Source organism: Bidens hawaiensis, unplaced genomic scaffold (genome assembly GCF_021521415.1).
Source record: "Bidens hawaiensis isolate Kalapana, Puna unplaced genomic scaffold, B.hawaiensis_p1.1 tig00059007_1, whole genome shotgun sequence".
Lineage (NCBI taxonomy): Eukaryota > Viridiplantae > Streptophyta > Magnoliopsida > Asterales > Asteraceae > Bidens > Bidens hawaiensis.
The window spans coordinates 21,208-27,697 of record NW_027500629.1 but is presented as its reverse complement, the minus strand read 5'-3'; the positions used below and the strand labels follow the sequence as shown (position 1 = coordinate 27,697).

Genomic DNA, 6,490 nt, shown 5'->3' with positions numbered 1-6,490 from the left:
ATTGGATAATACAATTGTGTTGTATTATATACAATAAAACACTATTGTATATATGAAATAGGCATTAGTGCACATATGCACTACAGTACTACACCGACAAGGTTTTTTTTTTAGTATCAATATCATCTTATTAGAATGAGGAAAGAAAAAAAAAAGCACAAAATATTTTTTTAAAAATAGTTAAAAATAATTCTTTAGTAGTTCTCTAGTTCTCTCTTTAAAATGAGTTCTCTCTAGATCTCACCCCTATATATATATATATATAGGATCAGGATCATGAGAGAACCTTTTTGAAATTGAGAACTATGAGAACCATTTTGGACAAAAAAAATTCAAAAATAAAAAAAAAAATCATAAAATAAAAAAAAACACAAAAATCAAAAAAGTATAAAAACCAAAATTCTTATTTTATCATCCTGGTTTCATAAAAAAAACTCGTTTTAGCTAAATTATATACACATATGTATAATATATACATATATGTATATTTACATGGTTTTTTTGTACACATGTGTATAATTTAAGATAAATGATACTGTATATATGTGTATATTACGTAACCAAAGATTATATAAAATTATACATATGTGTATAACACGACGTTTTATTTTATTTATGTTGTATTTTTATTTATTTTTTTAATGAAACCGGAATGAAATATAAGAATTTTGGTTTTTTTACTTTTTAAAAATTTTTATTATTTTTTGTTTTATGATTTTTTTAAATATTTTTTTAAAGGTGTTTTTAGTGGTTCAAAATGGTTCTCAAAGTTCTCAATTTGCAAAGGGTTTTCCTAGGATCCTTAACCTATATATATATATATATAGGTATTGGATCATTTCATAAGTTTTTTTACAGCGAGAAGTGCGAGAAGTAAAGGTGTAACTCCATTAATCCTTAATTTCACGTACTCCATTTCTTATGTGTAGGTGTGTTGTGTAGGTACGTATGTACGTGTGTAGCTACGTATGTTTGTATATGTGTATTTATGTTTGTATGTGTATATGTGGGTTTGAATGTGTATTAAGACATAAATACAACCAATCTACATACATGTAGGTAACATCTTAAGCAACGGAGTGAAAAATTAGGGATTAATAAAGTTACACATTCACTTCTCACACTTCTCGCTGTAATATCACTTCTCGCAAGATCCGTCCCATATATATATATATATATGCTCGTCAGTTTCATAATTCATGTTAGGATTGTTTTATTCTAATTAAATTGTTTTATCTATGCATGTTGGGTTCACTAGTTTTGAGCTTATAAATAATTAAAGCCTCTTGGATTTGTCTTGTCATAATCCTCCTGGTTTTTTTTTGTCTCATGATTCATCTCAACTTAACTCTATTATATAAGGCCGCTTCCGGCTCTAGGTTCCATTCATCAATTATCAACAATGTAATCTTTAATTTCTTTCTTGTTCTTAAGGGTGTTTTTCTTCATATTAATACGTATGACAATATGTTTTAGTTTATAAAGAAGCTCTTGATTACCTGTTTTAGACAGATCCCAACCCATAGACTTTCGCATCACCGTTAGTCTATAGATTCAAACCCGTAAAACTTTTTAAAAGTGAGTTTAAGTAGAGTTATAAGGAGCATATGTGTAAATAATTGAAATGAATTTTAACTTATTAAACGAGAACACGAAAGTAACCAGATCTAAGGTGGTGTGTATACGTGTCAGTCTGCTACTCATCCTCTTTTCCTTTCCTTGTTCCTTCAACAACCCACACATATACATATACATATACATATACATATACATATACATATACATATACATATACATACACGGTTGGTTGCTTCTTTCCCAATTTTAATGGGTGTGAAGCTAACTACTCGGCGCACGTTATAACTTCTCCCTTTTGACCGATCCGCCGTCACTCGCTTTCATTCAGGTAACGAGATTCGATTTATTAATTGAATCGCATTGTATCTAATCTGATATATCTACATTCATTGATTCATATGCAAGTGCAATTACAGATAGGTAAGTGAATATGAGAGGACGGCAACGAGATCATGTACACACTTCGAGTACCTATAAGCGTGCTTCTTCCAGAGATCGACTTAATGGCCAGGACAGAGAAGACGGTTTAGCAGGTATTTTCATTCCTACTATTTAATTATCTGCATTTTATTCAATTTGTTCAACTTGTCTTTATAATAATAATAATAATATACATCATATACTTTAGTGAATTACCTCGCAAGCTAAGTGGTTGAACATACAGAGAGAGATTTTACTGTTCTTTTTGTCTAATGTTATACATTAATAATAATTATTACTATTATTATATAACTAGTCTAATAATACGAATCCTTTATGGATCTTGTATTATGTTTGTAGGGAATTTTGTGTTTACACTATAATATTCATATATCTAAGTGGACTAAACTCGACTATTCAATGTATAATACTACACTTGGATGTCTAGGATATTTATATGACTAGTTTCATATCCACTCGCAACCTAAGGATGTAACAAACTGTAGCTTGGAAATGGAATATAAACAGATTTTTCTAGTTTTTTTCTTTTTCCTAATTATGCAGTTGGTATTTCACATGGATGTATGTAGGGAATGATATAGGTAAAGGATCTGGAAATCCCCCTTGGATTCGTTCCTTGCCACACGTCATCATCGCAGCTCTTTCATCATTCTTATTTGGCTACCACCTTGGGTATGGACCACTTATTATTCTAAGTTCAATAGGTTCTTGACAGGTGACAGATTAAGTTAATACGGTTTTCGGAATGTATTTCTGAATCCAGGGTGGTTAATGACACGCTAGAAAGTATTTCTTTAGACCTTGGCTTTCATGGGAACACAATGGCTGAAGGTGTGTTTTAAAAGCAGACTTGTATCATAACCCTAATTCTTATTGTTTTTTCTGCTTTACTGATTTTGTTATTTATCAAATGAAGGTTTGGTGGTAAGTACATGCTTAGGAGGTGCTTTTCTTGGATCTACTGTCAGTGGCTGGATTGCTGATGGGGTCGGACGTCGAAGGTCTTTCCAATTATGTTCCATACCGTTTATAGTTGGTGCGGCAATGAGGTATTGATATTACTTTTGTTAAAAAAAATTGGAAAATAAATATCTGAATACCCTGATTACAATGGTGACTGGAAACCCTAGACAAACCTATAACGGGCCTATGGGATAAAGACAACTAAACCTTAACAATGACTACTGATAATTATAGCTAACAACTTTTATTATTTAAATGTTATGTTATGCGATATCCTATTTATTTGATCCTCAAAATGCTATATGACAACTTGCATAATGCTTTGAAGTTATAATTTGTAGTGCCACATCAGATGATCTTGGAGGTATGCTTCTTGGAAGGTTTCTTGTTGGTACTGCAATGGGTGTTTGTCCTCCCGTTGCAGCTCTGTACATTACAGAGGTATGATTTGATTTGTATGTTTCTGCATTTTTATATTATGTTATCTTGTTACTGACCTTTAATTATTAAAAGTTAGGTTTCTCCGGCTTTTGTGAGGGGCACTTACGGAAGCTTCGCTCAGATTGCAACGTGTCTTGGGCTTATTTCTTCTTTCTTCATTGGGATCCCAGCAAAGGATGTTACTCGTTGGTAGGAATACTGTTAAATTGCACCTGACATGCTGAGTTGGATTTGAAATAATGTTAAACTGGTTATTGGATTAGGTGGCGGGTCTGCTTTTGGGTATCTACGGTTCCTGCAGCTTTGCTTGCTCTTTTAATGGAGTTCTGTGCAGAAAGTCCCCATTGGCTTATGAAGGTAAGGATTGTTTGTGTATCACTATAATATAATATATGATCACAGTCAACAAAATCTCAAACATGCTTCTTGATCTTGATGTTACGAATGTTTTTTTTAGCTTATATTGCCAATATTTTGTATGATTTTGTTTATTTTATAGTATTGTTTTGTTCTTTGAGCTAATTTAGAGAGGAAGAAGTGCCGAAGCTGAAGCAGAGTTTGCAAAGCTTCTAGGAAGCTTACATGTCAAATCATCAATGGCGGAATTGTCCAAGTCGGACAGAGGGGATGAAGTAGACGGAGTAAAGCTTTCAGAGTTATTATATGGACGTCATTTCAAAGGTGTGTGCATGTGTGTCAGTGTGTGTGTGTGTGTGTGTGTGTGTGTGTACTATATAGGGTGAGGTTCATTACGAAACACTAAAAACAAAAAGAAGAAGCCTAAATCGTTTAATCTTTTTATTAATGGTTCATATATTTTTAATTTTGTATTCGTTAAATACAAATGTGTATGTTTTGTTTATGAAAACCATCAAACTGATGTGTTCATTCGTTTTTGTAAATTTCTAATCTCTTGCCTACACATGTATAGGCTATGTGTAATTAATATAACCTACAGATAACTTACAGGTGTTGTATCTATACAAAAACAAAATTTGTTCATATGTTTTTTAAATTTCAGAAAAGATGAATAAACATCGCATTTCAACAATTTTCTCATATCATAAATTTAAGATTGAAAAAATGAATTATTTACCCATATACTTTTTTCTACTTACTTTTACCCCAATGTAATACATAATTCGTTTTAATAATAAGCTATCTTTTATTCTGTTATCATGATTCAGTGGTTTTCATCGGGTCTGCTCTGCTTGCTCTGCAACAATTATCCGGCATAAATGCTGTTTTTTATTTCTCATCAACCGTCTTCAAGAGTGCTGGAGTACCTTCAGATATTGCCAATATGTCTGTTGGAGTAGTTAACTTATCAGGTTATATGGCACAAAGTGACATCATATTCTTCATCAAGAGGCTGCTGATAAGTATTTTGTTGACATTTATTTTTAATCCTTACAGGCTCGGTTGTCGCAATGGTTCTGATGGATAAATTGGGAAGAAAGGGTCTTCTTCTTGGCAGTTTCTTGGGCATGGTATCTAAACTATTCATGCTTTTCATTTCATATATAATGCATTGGATCTCATTAGAAGTCCATAGTTAAGTGTGCTTGAGAGTAATACTAGGATGGTTGACTCCCTTGGGAAGTCCTCGTGTTGCAACCCTTATAAGTTATAACCAGACCCTACCAATATCTTACTATGAGTGACATTTTACTGGGTACGTTTGTTTGTTTATATTTTTATTGTTATTTTTATTGATTCAGGCAATGTCAATGGCCATGCAAGCACTTGCTGGAAGTACCGTAGTTTCAGGGTCTTCAGTGGTGTACCTTTCCGTGGGTGGCGTGCTTCTGTAAGTAGTCAACCGCTTTACTATCTATTCAGCATTCACAGTAAATTACGAGCTGTATACCCCAACTTAGATGGAGTTACATGAACGATAAACAAAATAAAAGAGTATAAAGAGAAACGTGGAAAATTGAATTGACATGTGACATTTGGATCATAACCATGAAAATGCAGATTTGTCTTGTCGTTTGCCATGGGTGTGGGGCCCGTACCGGACTTCTTTTGTCAGAAATTTTCCCGAGCCGAACAAGGGCGAAGGCTATGGCAATCTGCATGGCTGTACATTGGGTAAATTCATAGTTCTTCTCATCAATATTCAGTTTTATTGTTTTATATATGTGTGATTATATATTTTACAGTTACTTTTCATTTCAAATGTTACAGGTTATAAATTTCTTTGTCGGTTTGCTATTTTTGAGGATGTTAGAGCAACTCGGGCCACTGATTCTGTACACAATTTTTGCAAGCTTTTGTTTGGTGGGATTTTTGTTTGTGAGGAATAATGTGGTGGAAACAAAAGGAAAAACATTGCAAGAGATTGAGATGGCACTTCTTGCAGCTTAATTAGTTAATGGTATATTGTTTTTTTTTGTTGGTGACAATTTCGACTCATTTACTTAATAATTGGTTTTTTGGGTTATCTTTATCTCATATGGGTCAAACGGGCTAAAAGTTTTTATATACAGGTCGACATGCTCTTGGGTATTGATATCATGTAGTTACGGAGTTGGGCTTTCTTCTCAGGGATTCAAAGCCTTGCCTTTTGAAGCAAGATATGCACTGTTAACGGTGGAAAAAATCTTCGAGGAACAAGGGATCTCACACTTTACTCGCAATTTTTTTTATTAAATATTGTTTTATATAAAATGTATGGGCAAACAGCAACACGGGTTTGTAAGTATTTATGTTTAAAATCTAATGTCGCGTTGCTATGAGCAAAGTTAGTTTTGTTAATAACCATGAGTAATAAGCGGCCTAGGTGTGGACTTGTTTTCTACCACTATATTGTTTAGTGATAATTATTTGCTAGGTTACTATGGACTTTGGTTGGTATATAACAAGAGAACCGGAGAAATAATGTTCACATGTGATATTATTTGAAGTGTAAATTTTGAAGGGTAAAATTGTTTGGGCCCATAGAGTCACCCATCTTCATTTATTTTTCTGTATTCATATTTATTCCTACACCAAATTGGTTTCAATCAATTTATTCATATACGCCCATATCATGAAATGGGTGGAATATGGATATGTTACAATC

The 6,490-nt window shown here is 32.9% G+C and overlaps 1 pseudogene across 1 annotated transcript; it reads left to right on the top strand.

Moving 5' to 3' along the window:
* The first annotated feature begins 1,997 nt into the window (after positions 1-1,997).
* LOC143602487 (putative plastidic glucose transporter 2) lies at positions 1,998-6,158 on the top strand (annotated as a pseudogene). Its single transcript, XR_013147857.1, has 14 exons — positions 1,998-2,111; positions 2,589-2,691; positions 2,783-2,850; positions 2,936-3,068; positions 3,324-3,423; positions 3,500-3,612; positions 3,687-3,780; positions 3,951-4,104; positions 4,611-4,754; positions 4,840-4,913; positions 5,145-5,233; positions 5,404-5,517; positions 5,614-5,803; positions 5,916-6,158. The product of XR_013147857.1 is annotated as a putative plastidic glucose transporter 2 (transcript).
* The last annotated feature ends 332 nt before the right edge of the window (positions 6,159-6,490 follow it).